At 50.8% G+C, this 15463-nt stretch overlaps 1 protein-coding gene across 2 annotated transcripts in view; it reads left to right on the forward strand.

Moving 5' to 3' along the window:
• Positions 1-595: 595 nt before the first annotated feature.
• Positions 596-15463, forward strand: part of TEKT3 (tektin 3) — a 164397-nt gene continuing 149529 nt past the window's right edge. For both annotated transcript variants that reach the window (XM_079903870.1, XM_079903871.1), the window contains exon 1: positions 596-673. The gene's annotated coding sequence lies outside the window, so the exon portion shown is untranslated. The remainder of the gene's footprint in view (positions 674-15463) is intronic.

Genomic DNA, 15463 nt, shown 5'->3' on the forward strand with positions numbered 1-15463 from the left:
AGAAAGCACACATTTTCCCATTTACACTTTAATTTTAGGTATGTGTTTGGGAGGCTGGGGCTTAGAGGGAGGAGCTCTGGCTGTGTCTAACTTGGTCCCACCCCCGTCAGTGTCCAGGTTCTTTCCTTGTGGGTGTGGAGCTCCATCACTTTTAACCTTGCTAATCCCTTCAAGCCTGGTTTCCTCATCTGATAAATGGAGGTAATAATACCCACCTCACAGAATTGTGAGAATTAAGTGATAACATACATGCCAGCACCTGTATAGATTCAGACATAAAAAACCCTGTGGAGAGCTCCCGGACCAGACATTCTGATGGGACTCTCAACTGGATGGATCTCTAAAAACGCTCAGAAATAGCTCTCAAAATCACAAATGTATGTTGTGGGGACTTCCATGGTGTGATAACAAGGCCTGGACTTAACCTCCCATTGTCAGTTGGAAAGCTGAACAGGGTACATAAAAGAACTTTTTTCTCCCAGGCATCGGACAACAGGTGGTGCACAACTGTGGTGCCTGAGAAAAGGGATGACAATGAAGTGAGCCTTATAATCGCCGGAGCTTTCTGCCTGGAGGCAATTTGACACCAGGATCAGGGAGGAGGAGCCCAGAGAGAGGCAGGCAGCCGCCTTGAGTTGTGAGATCAAAGAAGGTCCAAAGAAGCCAGCCCAGGGTAAGTTAGGTGATCTGAGAAAACCAGGTCACCTGGAAAACGGGGCAAGTCCTGGGACTGCTTAACTGGGAGCAGGAAGGGCGCCGACCTCAGATGAGTGGTGTTCTTCATGCTGTGTATGGCCCTGGAAGACAGAATCAGGACGATTGGATGGAAATTAGGAAAAGAGGTTTGGGCCGAGCCCAAGGAAACACTTTCTAGGAGTCGTGGTTGATTGGGTTGGAGTGGCTGCCGTGCCCGGCTGGGCTGATGAAGGGACTGGGCAGTGTGCCAGGTTGTTGCCGAAGGTGGTTTTGCAGGGGGACGGGCTGGGCTCAATGCTGTGCAGGGCCCAGTCCCGAGGTTGATTATGGTTTGGTTTTGATAGCCTGGCTTCTGTAAGAGGCAGGCGACAACTGACTGCATTTAAAGCCTGATGAGAAAACTGAAAGTCCCTGAAAGCCCCACCCCATAAAAAAACAGAGCAGTTTTCCCTACGCATCATTTGTATTTATATTTTAATTTGATCTGTCACCTCCGTGTGTTTCTTCTTGAAGGCAGGGACCATGGCACATCTATGTTTTCATGTCCCCCTCCCGTCCCCTCCCGGGAATAAACCCCATGGTTACCAGGTGCTTTCTCAATACCTGAGCGTAGGGGCTTGGCCTGAGGAAGGGCTGGCAGACGTGCATCTTGTGTGCTGCCCTTCCTCCTGTGCCCCGGCGGACATCGCTAGTCAAGCATGGAGTTCTTTTCCACTGAGCTCAGCCTCAGCCATGGCTCTAGACTGTTGCTTCTAATTAATTAGAATTAGTGCTGACAGTGTTTAACTCTCCGCCATCATGGGGCTGAAGGAATGCTTAGGAGTCAAAAAGCACAGTAATATCCTGTCCTGGTCACAGTCTATGTTTTTCACCAACGGTCATCTGCTTTCCAGTACGTGGGCACAGCTGGCATGCTGGTGGTCTGGCTGAGAGCCAGGGGGACATTTTGGGGGCACTGAATGCTAGGAATGCCTTGGGGCTGATGGAATGAAAAGGCTTTGGAACTTGGATGGGATACTGATATAGCATCCAGGGTTGCAACCACGTACGGTAGGAGGTGGGACTTGATCACATCTCTGAACCCCTTATTTTTGGGGTGGAGCCTGATGCGATGTTGGCCTCCCACTTCAGACTGTGAGCACCTGCAGATGTTCCTCTTGGGTGAGGCTGATTTCAGCCTAATTGCACTGCAGTAGAGAGAGGGCAGGTGTGAGACTCAGCTCTGAGCTCATGTTCTCTCTCTCTGCCGCCTACCAGGTGAGTAGCCTGGCCTCCACCTCTTTGAGGAGGAGGTGACAACATCACCTGATAGTTGTCTGGAGATTTAATGAGAAAAACTAGGTAATGTGTCAAGCACACAGTGGATATTAAAAAAAAAAAAAATGACCAGCACGAACATACTGTTCACTGTGTGCCGTTTGCTGCTCTTTGGGTATAATGAACGCATAGATTAATTCAGTCAATGCTCAGAATAACGCTGTGAGGTTCTGTAAGTATCACCCTAACTTGATAAGATGAGGAAACTGAGGCTCAGAGCAGTTGGTTCTACCCAGGGTCACACAGCTGGTACTTGGTAGAAACAGGGTTCTGACCCAGAGCCTGTGCCCTTAGCTGACACTCCCCGTGTTGCCAGCGTGGCCACCAACACGCATATGTTGGCCACCAGCTCCATGCAAGATGCTGTGTTAGGTACTGGGTGGACAAATATTAATAAGATACATTTGGGAATGAGTGAACGGGGACATGAAATCGAGTAGGACACAGTTTGGGGGCCACAGAAAGCTTGTAATCAGTGTGGGGTGATGGGATAGGGCAGGAAAAGAGGGTCCCACGGAAATGACCGGCACTCAGTAACCTTCCAGAAATCTCTGCAGGTAGATTATTAGATAGGCACTCTAGCTTACGGAGCCGCCTGTTCTGAGTTTGCTGGGTGTGAACTGACTCACCGGGGCTTGGTCAGCACTTGGTGATCGGACCCTGCTGCGTTTCTGAACCTGCACCCCTGGGGTGAGATGCTGTGTGCCCACCTCGCCAGGCGGCCCGAGGTGGGCAGGCACGCAGGCTCGTCTAGTCCAAGCTTTATGCCCAGACTGGTGTCCTTACAAGAAGAGGAGATTAGGACGCAGACACATGCAGAGGGACGACCAGGTGAGGACACAGGCAGAAGGCGGCATCTAAGCGCCCAGGAGCAAGGCCTCGGGAGAAACCAGCCCTGCTGGCCGCTTGATCTCAGAGTCCTCCAGACTGTGAGGAAGTCAGTGTCTTGTCTGAGCTGCCCGGCCTGTGGTGCTTTGTTACGGGGGCCTGAGCCCACTCCGACACTAACCATTTTCCATCTCACCTCTCACACCAGCTTCCAGACCCCTGGGGTTCCCTCCACAAGCACCGCCAGGCTTTCTTCTCTGTTCCTGCGGTTGCCTCCGCTCTGGCGCCCTGCTGTGGCAGCCCCAAGCCTCACTGTGTCTGGAACCTGCAATCTGCCCTGGAGACGAGAGACTCCAGAGCAAGGGAGATACTGATGAAAGATGGGATTTAGGATAATTACAGTCTCAACCCCTTGGTGTGCTGTTCAGAGGCCTGTCTTCTATTACCTGGCCTTTCTGGATTCTGGTTCTCCACAAGCAAAAATGATTAAAAAAAATACTCCATGATTTCTCTCCTCTGAACCCAAGTGACTCTGGTAACATTTCGTCATAAAAGTCACATCCAGCGTAGTAGCCGGTGTCTCGCTGCTCAGGCCCAGCCCCCCAGGGAGGCCTCCCGAGTGGAGAAATGCTGCTGCTCTGGGTGGCAAGTCCTCCACGGAGCCTGGCACTGTGCCCCGTTCACCCAGGTGCTGGTTCTGGGTCAGGCGCCCCCAGGAGGGATACCGAGATGACGATTCTCCTGCAAGCCTTGTGCTCCTGGTGTCCGCACAGCAGTGGGAGGAGCAGGCTGGAGAGGGTGTGGTTTTAGGCTGAGTCCCGGAGGGGTAACTTCAGCCTGTTTCTGAAGGGGAGCCCTGGAGTGTCAGCTAGGCCTTTGTAAGTTTTGAGTGCGTCTCTGGGAGCAAAGAGCAAGGGAGCCGGGTTCTCTGGGCTCCTACCCATCAATCGCTGGCCACGGGCCACACCAAGCGGGGGTTGGAGGCTCCCCGCCATTTCTGGCTGGTTCTGGAAGAGCCGCTCCAGTAGCCCAAGGGCAGCTGTCCAAAAAAGACTTGCATCTGTGGGCTGTTGGAAGGAAAAAGCCCCCCGAAGCCAGGGAAAGGATGCCCCCCCACAGTGAAGGGGTCCCTGAGACTGTGGGCAAAGCTCCCAACTGGGAGCTCCCTAAGGCCAGGGTCTGTGTTTTGACGTCTGCATCCCTTGCAACCAGCACGTCTGACACATAACAGGTGGTCAGTAAGTGGACGTGCTGTGGACTGAATTGCGTCTCTCCTGAGATTCCTGTGTGAAAGCCCTGACCCCCAGTGGGAAAGTATTTGCAGACAGGGCTTTGGGGAGATGATTAGGTTTTAGATGAGGGTATGAGGGTAGGGCCCCCATGATGGGATTTGTGCTCGCTCGCTTGCTCTCTGTGAGGACGCAGCTAGTAGGTGACCACCTGCAAGCCAGGAAGAGGGCCCTCACTGGAAACTGACCATACTGGCACCATCATCTTGGACTTGAGTCTCTAGAACTGTGAGAAAATACGTTTGTGTTGATTGAGCCGCCTCGTCTATGGGGTTTAGTTCTGGTGGCCCGAGCTAAGACCAGATGGATGAAGAGCCTGCTCCAACCTGAGGGGAGATTATTTTAGTTTTAAAGGGTGTGTTTGCTGCCAGATCGATGGTGCCCGTTCATCTTTGGAGTCTGAATCCATAGGCCCGAGGGAAGGCCCTGGGCGAGCCCCCGAATGGGAAGGAACGTCTTCTTGGCGGCATCTCGATGCCGCGGTTTCTGGCGAGTGACGGCCGCTGGGTCTCTGTGCCTCTCTCACTGTCAGCCCCTGGATTCAGAGCCCATCTGAGAACATCAGAGAAGCCACTTTCTCCTTTCAGCTCCTTCTGTTTTGTGCTGGGATCCAGGCAGTGGTTTACCACGTTCAGTTTTCAGCATCATGAACTTTTGCCTTCCCTATGTCCCCAAATGTATTTTAGTGTGAATTAGGAAAAGGTTGCCTGGGGGGTGGTGAGACCCAGGTGTCCATTTTACCTGTTTCAGACCGTTTACGGATATGTTGCTCACGTCTTGCTAGGAGCAGGCAGGCGATTCCAAGAACTAAGCATTCGGTAGATGCCAACTCCTGGCTGAAAAGAACCCTTTGTCCTGCAAGTTGATGCCGGGAACGGGAACCCTCAAACTATCAGTCAGAAGGGAAAGAAAGCATTTTATCTTTTTTGCTTTGAAAATGTAAATTGAGAGATTTAAGGTTATAAACCGTGGTCCTCTGGGTAGAATCTTGGCTGTTTGGATAGAATCTTAGGACTGGATGGCCTTATGGGCCCTGATGTTCAGTTCCCCTCTGAGGCTCGAACACCCTCTGTATTTCTTATTCTTTCCAGTAGTGAAAAATCTAAATAAAGAAAATGCATAACTGTTTTAAAGAAGAAATGCCCAATTGTTTTCGCACAGAAAGTTTCTTAAAGCACAGTTTAAAATTCAGTCCACTCTCAGGATATTTTTAGTGTCTTGAGAATGTTCCAGATCGCTGACTCAGTAAGCCCAGGCTCTTAGAAATGAGTGTTTTTAAACCCCACAATGTAACATTGTCTACGGTCCTTGCCATTTGAGTCTGACCGTACAGTGCGAAGTCGGCCCTGGTTTCCTATGGGCTGTTCTCAGCCTTTCTGAGCATCCAACACCCCCCAACTCAAATCTGATGATAGAGCAAGTTCCGGGCATAGCATAGAGAAGAGGGGACCTGTGGTGGCGTGTGAAAGAACAGAAGGTTACTGTGTTCATGTCGGTCAGAGCCGCAAGGGCCCCCGAGCTGGTGGAAGCCAGCATCCTCACGTTGCTGAGGAAGAAATGAAAGCCCAGGGAGGGCCAGGCACTTGGGGAGGGCTCACGGTGCCCGTTTGCTTCCCTTCCTTCAGCTACCCGAGCGGGGGAGTGGGGGGCCGGCTCCCTCTTGGCTCAGTGGAGCTCCTAATCCGGGCACCTTCCTTTGGTGCAGTTAGGTCTGGTCACGGTGGTAGCATTGGTTTGCTTGACACACATGGATGCCTCAGGAGGTGGTAAACAGGGAGTGTGACCCAGTATTTCCAAATCTGAACTATGTTGCATTACACAAAATATCTCAATGATCTATGGGCTATTTAAAATTTCTCTGTCTCTCTTTCTCCCCCTTCTCTCTCCTATCTATCTATCTATCTACCTATCTACCTATCTATAGTGCTTATCTAATAATCAATATGTACCGCAGAGAGAGAATGCTCCCAGTAGTCTCGGATTGTAGCAACACAGATCACTTCCAGATGGGAAGCTCCCATTGTACCACCGGATGGGACCATGTACTCCCCTTCTTTATGAGCCTCTGAGCATTGCAGGGGCTGTGTGGGCTCTGTCATGGTTACTGGTGCTGGAGAATTCCCCCTGGAGCCTTGGCCTCTTTGAGTCACCTCAGGGAAAGCCCCTTTGGAATCCCAGGGAGGCAGACAGGATCTGGTCCCAAAAGAAAAACCTTAGATCTCATGATGTCTAGCCCACCGATGGAGAATGCCAGGGCGCATATAGAGCCCAACTCAGAAACACTGTGGCAAAGGTTTTATACACGAGGCCCATCCCCCTGCCCAATGTGTCTTCCCTAGTCTTTTCCTAATCCCAGCCCTTTTGCCCGTAGCAGCCCACATCCCAAGGAAAACGGAAGAGAAGGCTTCCATGGTTTGTCTTTGCTGGCTCTTCCAGTAACCATTGTTTGTGTCAGTAGTTCTCAAAGTGGGATCCCAAGACCAGCAGCGCCACCGTAACCTGGGAGGTTATGAGACATGCAGGTCCTGGAATCCCACCCCAGCCCTCTGAGGATGGGGCCAGGGATCTGTGCTTAACAAGTGGTCCAGGGGTCCTGATGCTCACGGAGAATCACTCCTCTACATGAGTGCTGATGAAGCTGTACTTTCCAGCTCCTTGAGTCTCCCTTGCCCTTCTAGAAATTAAGTCCGATGTTGAGCGTATTTAAAGGTATCAGATTGCCGAACTTTTACATATCAGCTGTTGTAAGTTATTTTTACAGAGTCACAAATACTACTGAAGAGGGGAAATGAGCAGTATTACAGTGGCTCCTGAGCCGTCAGGTGGGGGCAAGGGAAGCCCATCCTGTAAACTCAAGGCCGTACTGATCTGGAGGAAGATAGAGACTGAAATGATTTTCTGATTAGAACAAAGAGACAAGGGAAAATGGGACTAATTAAAAACCCCTCTATCCTCCGTCTTTGTAGGACTACCATTATCTCTATTGGTACTTTATATGATTCTAATTCTTCAAGACCTAAAATCAATTCCTTTGGGTTCCTGGAATCTGTAGAAACATCTAGGATGCTTTTTTCTTTCCTGCTATGATTTATTAATGAACTATTTATTAGAAGATTCAATCTTGGAAAGATGAAAAGGAAAAACATAAAATATAAGTATAAGATTTAATTTTTTTTTTTTCTTTTTTGCGGTACGCGGGCCTCTCACTGTTGTGGCCTCTCCCATTGCGGAGCACAGGCTCCGGACGCGCAGGCTCAGCGGCCATGGCTCACTGGCCCAGCCGCTCCACAGCATGCGGGATCTTCCCGGTCTGGGGCACGAACCCGTGTCCCCTGCATCGGCAGGCGGACTCCCAATCACTGCGCTACCAGGGGAGCCCATATAAAATTGAATATTTATAAATTGAGTTGGTTACAAAATCTCAGAAGTGTCCATTAATTCACCTTTAAAAAAGTATACACACAGCACACTTTTATTTAATACATAAATGTCCACATCTATTATACCGTCTTTAGAAATTGCAATAAGATCATCTTGATGCTTTTTTTGCCCTATATTGTGTTTTCTGATACTAGTAATGACAACGATTGGACCATCTCTGAAGGCTTCATTGGGGCAAATTTATGCCTTGAGATCAGGGACTGTCTCTCTTATGGTGATGCATTGGAGCGAAATAGGACCCTTGTCCTTGATGACAGTGAGCACTTCCCAATCTGTAATGTCATTGTTTGCCCATAATAACCTCTCACAGTTGTCTGGCTCTGAGGTTTTCAAAGCTCTTTGATGTTCAGTCTTGTATTTTGTCTTTATAAAATACCTCTAGTGGAGACAGGGTATCTGTGATTAACTCTTGTGATCCCGTTTCCTTAGCTGTGAAGCGTGGGTGGTGGCTTGTCCAAGGTCACATGACCTGTGGGTGGCTGCCCCTCCCATTATCCTTCTTAAAATGAAAAGGGCCAGTGACTCTGGTTCTCCATTTTTAAGGAAAATACATTAATACGTGTAAAATCTCAAGTGTGTGGTTAGGACTTGGTAAAGATTAGCTATTACTACCTTGTCATTGTTGAATGTGGGGCATGACAGAGGGATGAAGTGGCTTTCTGGTGACAGCCAGGCCATCAGAGAGCTGGAACTCTGGGGTGACTGGGCCCTCAGCCCCGAACTCTTTCCCTGAACCACGGGGAGCGGACATATCCGACCCATGAGGAGGGCTCCCGGGATTTCATCTTGTCTTGCTTCGTCCGTTTCTGCTTTTATCTTCCTCCAGCCCGTGCTCTGCTCCACCACTCCCTCCCCTGGGATTTGATGCCAGAACCTCTGACAAAGCACAGAAATATTTACTGAACATGTACTGCATGCAGAACACTGTCCTAGACACGGGTGAGGCAGCTATAAACCAGGGCCTGTGTTTCATTAATTCTAAGTAGCACTTAAAACACATTCCAACAGCTCTGAAAGCACGGTGTGTCTTATAACCTATAGCTCTGGGTGCACAGAGAGAAACAATAGGGAAGCCATGGGGAGGGGCACGGGGAGGTGTTGCAGGAAGCGGGACCTCTTCCAGGGCCTGAGAGTGGGCTCTTGTCTAACACTTGGAAATGGATTATCCGAGGAGACACACCTGCTGATGAAGCAAGAGGTTTCATTGGGAAGGGGCGCCCGGGTGGAGAGCAGCAGGGTCAGGGAACCCAGGAGGACTGCTCTGCCTCGTGGCTCGCAGTCTCGGGTTTTATGGTGATGGGGTTAGTTTCTGGGTTGTCTCTGGCCAATCGTTCTGACTCAGGGTCCTTCCTGGTGGCGCACGCATCACTCAGCCAAGATGGATTCCGGCGAGAAGGATTCTGGGAGGTTGGCAGGACATGGGGACTGGCAACAGAGGGGTCTGGGGGCTTGTGAGCCCCCTGGAAAAGTAACAGGGAAGAGCTAAATTGGACTCCACGTTGGATCTGCTTCTTTGACTTTAACCTTTGCTTTTCTTTGCTTTTGTCATTATAATTGTACATAATGACCTGCCTCAGGGAACCTTGCCCACCTGTGAATGGCTGCAAGAAAAAAGAAACTAACACATCCCCTCACCGAGGCCGGTCATTCCAGGCGATGTTTTGCAAGACTGATGGCCCTTTTACTTTACTTCCTCACTGCCCTCTCTGATTCTATAAAAGAAGCCGGCATCCAGACCCCCGATAAGACGGTTTATCGGAGACGCTAGTCTGCCATCTTCTCGGTCTGCCGGCTTTCCGAATAAAGCCGTCTTCCTTGCCTCAACACCTCGTCTCCCATTCATTGGTCTGTCATGTAGTGAGCAGAGCAAGCTTGGACTCGGTAACATAAAGAGCAGCTGGAAGTCTGGACGCTGGAGACTGGTGTCTGAGGAACGGGAGCGCAGCTCCTGGCCAGGTTGGAGCAGGACACCGTGGCTGGGGTCCGAGCGGACATCAGTGGCCTGTGGTGTCTCTCCATTCTCTCCACATCAGTGGCCTGTGGTGTCTCTCCAAGACAGGACCATCATTTATTTCCACTTGCTTCGTTTACTGCAAATTCCCCTCCTCCTCTAGATTTCACCAGGCCACACACTGACTAGGTAATTGAATTTGCACAGCGTCTTCTCTTGGTTTGTTTTGTTTAACACGAGGTTGGAAGCACAAATCTCCACTCTTCAAAGGACTGGACGTTAGAAACAACCCAGCTGGGCTCCAGACTGGAATTAACAGCAAAAAAAGGTTGATAGAAGTACGGAGGTAGCAAAATGAGACAAAGAGGGCTGTCCGAACGCCCCACAAATCTTTAGTGCTCGTCACCGTTCGTTTCTAAGGACTGAAGCGTTCTCATTTATGGAACTTTTGCCGCAAGGACCTTTGATGGAATTCTTCCCCCCAGAGCTTCTGAATTGAGCTGGTCGCCGGAAACCTCCAGCCCCACCCTAAAAGCCTCCTCCTTCCCGCTGAGCTTCAGGCCGCGGCCATCGGGTGGCGCCACCTGCCTGCTTGGGCCAGGGGTGGGGTGCGGGGCAGGCCGCGCCAGGCTTTCTTCTGGCGCCTGGAACGCATTAGCGACGCCCGCAGGTCTGACTCTCGTCTCCTTGGAAGAGACGTGGGGAGAGAGAGAACAGCCTGAAACACCGGGAAGGGGAAGAGAGGGGAAGAGGGCCGAGCAGATGCAGAGCAGCCTGGCGTCTTGGAGGGCAGGGTGTGCCTCCGCCCCTCGCTCGCCTCCAGCCCCACCCCTGGCACGTCCGCTCCGGTGGACGGGGCGCGCGGCCTGGAGGAAGGAAGCGGTGAGCCAGAGGGTTCCAAACAAAGGGTGACATGACAGGGTCCCCAGAGCGCAGGGCCTGCCAGCCCCCCTCATACTGGCATGGCGGTCCCTCCTAGGCGGGGACCAGGAGGGAAGGGCGGAGGCCGTCCACCTTCCTCCTCTGCATGCATACCCTTGCTTCCGAGGGTGACTGATGGGTACAGCTGAAGGGGTCCAATTCCAGAAACTTGCTATGTCACTCAATCACCCCTCCCCACCTTGGATTTCCCCTTTTATTATTTTTCTGGGCCTTGATGGTGGAAAGTGGTTAGTGCCTAAAAGGCTATGTGATCCATTGTCTAGTGAGGTCCAGGCATCTTTCTGGGTGGGGACAGGGGGCAGAGGGGGACGGACATGGGGGCAGAGGGCCAGCCAGGCACCCTCTCCAGGTAGGGAGTGAGGTCCAGTTCTCCCTCCCCTTCTTGCGGCCAGAGATGCCTTCGTGGCTACGGTGGACGGGAGCTCTGCCTGTAGCCCGCCCGCTGAGGGGTTGTTTACCCCTGCTTTCAGGCAGGTGGCACCCCCTGAATCTGGTTTTCTCACCCTTCCCACCTAAACCACGTAGTTTTCAACCACTGCGGCTGGCTGCCTCGCTGGGGACAAACTCATCGTTCTCTCACTGCTCCTGAAGGCTGTGTTTTGGCGAAGCGTGTGGAAGAGTGTTCAGAGCTGTGAGCAGAGCTCCAGGCCAGGCCAGGCTGGCTTTCTGTGAGGCTCTTCTCTGGCCCCCTTCCCCAGGGGCTCCCTGAGGAAATATCATTAGTAGCAGGTCACAAGGCTTCGGATTGGGGGCCTGCTGCAGCCGGTCCCACAAATGTGATGTCCCCCTCTTTCCCCAATGACACATTGAATGAAATAGAAACTATTGTTACTAGGTCGCCAAAGTCAGCTCGAGATTGGGGAGGTAGGCTTTGTGTCTATAGAATTAAATAATCTCCAAGTGGTCAGAATGAACTCCAAATGGAATAGAGGACAAAAGAAAAGGATCTAGTGATCATAGTGAATCCCAAGCTGACATGGGTCATTGGGATGGGACAGTGATGACTAGGGAGGGACACTGGGAAAACCCCGATGGAAAGGCTCCAGCTGCACCTGGCACCTTCTCTCTGTTATTAGGAGACGCTCAAGTCTTGGTCTAAGAAGTTTAGGGGAAATACACATGATAGGCTAAACAAGTTATAAGTTCCTTAAGGGCAGAAATTGTGTCTTCTACATCTGTCGTATCTCCCACACGTCTTAAAATTTAATAATTGCATATATCCTTAAGAGTTTACAAGGTATTTTCACATACGATGAATTTTCAACAAATTCTCATTGAATGATTGAATAAATCATAGAATGAAAAACAATTTTGCAAGTTCAAAGAGGTCAAGTAATCAAGAATCCAGCATAATAATTGTCATACGTTGTATGGCCTGGATGGTCAGGTCTCCCAATGGATTCCATCCAATACAAATTAGATAAAACAAATTGTAGCCTGCTGGGTTGATATGCAGGACAATTAAAAAAAAATCAAAACAGAGGCAGAGAAACCACATAAATGTCCTTTCCTGCAGCCAGGCCCATAGTCCCGGAACAAGACGGGGGCTCTGACCGGCAGAGCCTTCCGGGGGAGAGTTAGGGCCACCGCAGCAGGGAAGCTCTGTGACCCCTGGGAGGCCTGAGTCTCTCTGTACTAATTACCACCTGACACGTCCCCAGAGGAAGGTCCATCCCTCCTCTCTGGAAGGGGACTCGCCGGCTTGGAGGCGCAGAGACACAGAGCTGCTCAGGAATTTCCTTGGGGCTTCGAGTCATCATGTTTCTAAGCTGGTTTTACTGTAGGGAAACTGAGGCACAGAGCCGAGAAGAGGTTTGCCTGATGTCCCACAGTCGTGGCCGAAGCGACACTCAGACGCGCCCCCTGGCAGGGCCACAACCGGACCCTGATCGCTTTGGAGGGGGAGCTGGAACCAGCTCGGGGAGCGAAGCATCCGGGTCACACTGTCATGTTTTACTTCCTTGCTGTGTCCTGCTGTCATCCTGGAGGAGGTCAGTACTGAAAAATATCTATTAAAAAACCCAACATTTGTTTTGTTTGTTTTCAAAAAGTGTTAGCCGTGGATAAAAGCAGCCTGCTCTGGAAACCGGAGAACCAGTTTTACTCCCAGCTTTATTCCCGGTCTCGAACTTGGTGACAAGATGAGGGCACGTTGTCTCTGAGTCCCCATCTGCAGAATGAGGGCGCCAGACTGGATAATTTTGGAAGCACTTCTCAGCTCTAACATTTGATGAGCTTTGTGGTCTGTTTTATGTGGGCGTGTGCTTGATTTTGGAGCGAGCTTCGAAGCATGGCTTTGGAAGCGATTGTTATCGTACACTCTCGCCCCCTGCCACTGGCCGGGAGAGAAGGACTGGCTTTGGCCGTGGCTGCCACCGGACGGGGTGGGACCTGTGCTCCCGGGGGATTGGCAGCTGCTTGGAAGTTACAGGACGAAACTGCCCGTGTTCTTCTATTGAGCAGAATCCACGCATTCCTTGGACTCCTTCTCGTCACCAGCTCCTCTCCCCAGTTCTCGGCCTTCAGCCTGCTTTCTGTAAAGGAAATTCTAGGTTTCAGAAGACTCCAACACCCAAATAATCTGTTCGAAGGAAGCAGAGCAAATGACGGATGTTTCTTCTCAGTGTTCTTCAAGTGTCTCTGGGCCTAGAGCACTCCCAGCGCAGGCATCGAGCATGTGCTTGGCATCGAAGCCAAGGCAGGAACAGCTGTCCCCGGGTTTGGGTATTTAACTTCTGACGTTGGAGCCTCAAGGGCTGGTATTCCCTCTCTTGAGCCTTGCCCCCTCCATAGGAGAGAAAGCCACGTCTGCCTCAAGCTTCTCCATTTCCAATAAGTTCACGAGTGCCAGGGGCTCACGTTTTCAAACTTTGTACTCGACTTTGCAAGAAAGGGAGCTCTGTTTCTTATAATCATGATATTAACATTATTAGTATCCTTAGTAGTATTATTAGTATCGATTCTGGGGCTTCCCTGGTGGCGCAGTGGTTGAGAGTCCGCCTGCCGATGCAGGGGACACGGGTTCGTGCCCCGGTCCGGGAAGATTCCACATGCCGCGGAGCGGCTGGGCCCATGAGCCATGGCCGCTGAGCCTGCGCGTCCGGAGCCTGTGCTCCGCAACGGGAGAGGCCACAACAGTGAGAGGCCCGCGTACCTAAAAAAAAAAAAAAAGATTCTCGATTCTGAGGTTCAATTCCACCTGAGGGTAGGAAACACAACTTGGCTGATTCAGAGTCAAGTCAGGAACTTTCTGTGTTTTCCACTAAAATTCAGATCTAGGGTTCTCACACTGCCTTTGTTTTTCCAGAAAGGTGTCTGAGTCCTGTCACCCATCATCTAACACAGGCGGGGGCAGTGGAGAGGCCTCAGTCCCAGGGATGCTGTATCAGCACTATACCCACTGATGTGTCCTTATCCTTACTGGGTTTCAAGTCGCTTGGTCCCTACCGCATGTGTGTCCTGGCCCTCGGACATCAGGTGCGCTAGCTCTCAGGTCCCTGTCTGCTCCCCTTCAAGCAGTGGCCGCTCCCCTGACCCCAGGGTGTGTAGGACTCTCTGAGGAGCTTAGCCATCTGGACTGACCCCCTGCAGGGGTCTCTGTCCCACTCTCCCGGGGCCACCTTCCCCTGGGGAATGGAAACACTCTTGCCTGAGAGCAACTTAGACACTCCCTTTGGTCTGGAGGAGAGACAGGTGAAGGAGAAGGACAGACTTAAGTTCCCTTAGAAGGTCCCTCCCCCCGACCCCCCCAAGTTACCTCCAGAGCGGGGGTGGGGACGATGGGAGAGCCCCAGGCAGGTTTGGAAACCCCGCAAGAGAGCCATGAGGGCAGCTCGCTCTGTTCCCTCCTGTGCAAAGGCCGTTTTTGCCTTGAAAATTCATCCTCAACACAGCAGTGAGGTACACCTCCCTCGTGAGCTACCTGGAATCCTGAAAATGGCCTTTCCGGATATAATTTTCATCCAGGAAGTTTTAACTCAAGTACTCTTTTCAAAACCTCAAGAATGTGCTTCCTCCCTGAGTCCCTGCGTCCTGCAGGGTGGAAAAGGAGGACCTTGAACTTGGGCTCATTTCCTCACAAGATGAGCTGAAAAGGTGAGCTTTCAGTGACCACAAGTTGACCACATTCACAGTTTTCATGATTTACCTCACCGCTGAGTCCTGGCTGGGAGGGCCGGCTCACCAAGCAGAGAGGCTGCACCTGCCGCTGAGCATCGTGGCTCAGAACAGAATCACCACCTTAACCCGTCCTCTTCTCCTAGAGCGTGGATTTCCAAGGAAAGACAGAACCAAGAATCTGTGTGCTCTTTCTACCCCCCCATCATCTCCTCTCTCCTCTCTCTCTGTCTACCCACATAGCTGACGCGTCTGCACATTAGTGGTTTAGACCATAGCTTCTCAACTTTGGCACTGCTGACCTTTGGGCAGGTAGTTCTTTGTTGTGGGGACAGTCTTTGCATTGTAGGATTTTAGCAGCATCCCTGGTTTCTACACGCAGACACCAGTAGCACTCCCCCTCCCCCCGCTCCAGCTATAACAACCAAAAATATTTCTAGATATTGCCACATGTCCCTTGGGGAGGGGGAGGCATGCAAAACTGACCCCCAGTTGAGAACCACCAGTTTAGACAAATGACAGATGAAAGTATCTGCTGTCACATTCAGCAGTAATCGTTCTTACACGTAATCACTGACATTATGGTCAGTGATGTTATAGCAGATGGATCCAGTAGGATCATGTGATAAAGGAATTTATTGATAAATTAAAAGAAAAGCATTCTTTTATTCTAAGCCCAACATTTGTCATATCTTTTAGTCTTTTTACCCCCAGCCTCTTTGAAATAGTGTGAGCTGTTTTTGCTACTCTAGTTTCACTCAGAATAATGTCTCTGTGTTTTGGTCTGTACCATTAGTGACAAAATAAGTTTATTTTCCTTGGGAAACATGATTTTGCATTTTTTTCTACAAAAAATTAATTGATTTACCTGGAAGTGATTTTT

This window comes from Stenella coeruleoalba, assembly GCF_951394435.1.
Source record: "Stenella coeruleoalba genome assembly, chromosome: 19".
Taxonomy (NCBI): Eukaryota; Metazoa; Chordata; class Mammalia; order Artiodactyla; family Delphinidae; genus Stenella; species Stenella coeruleoalba.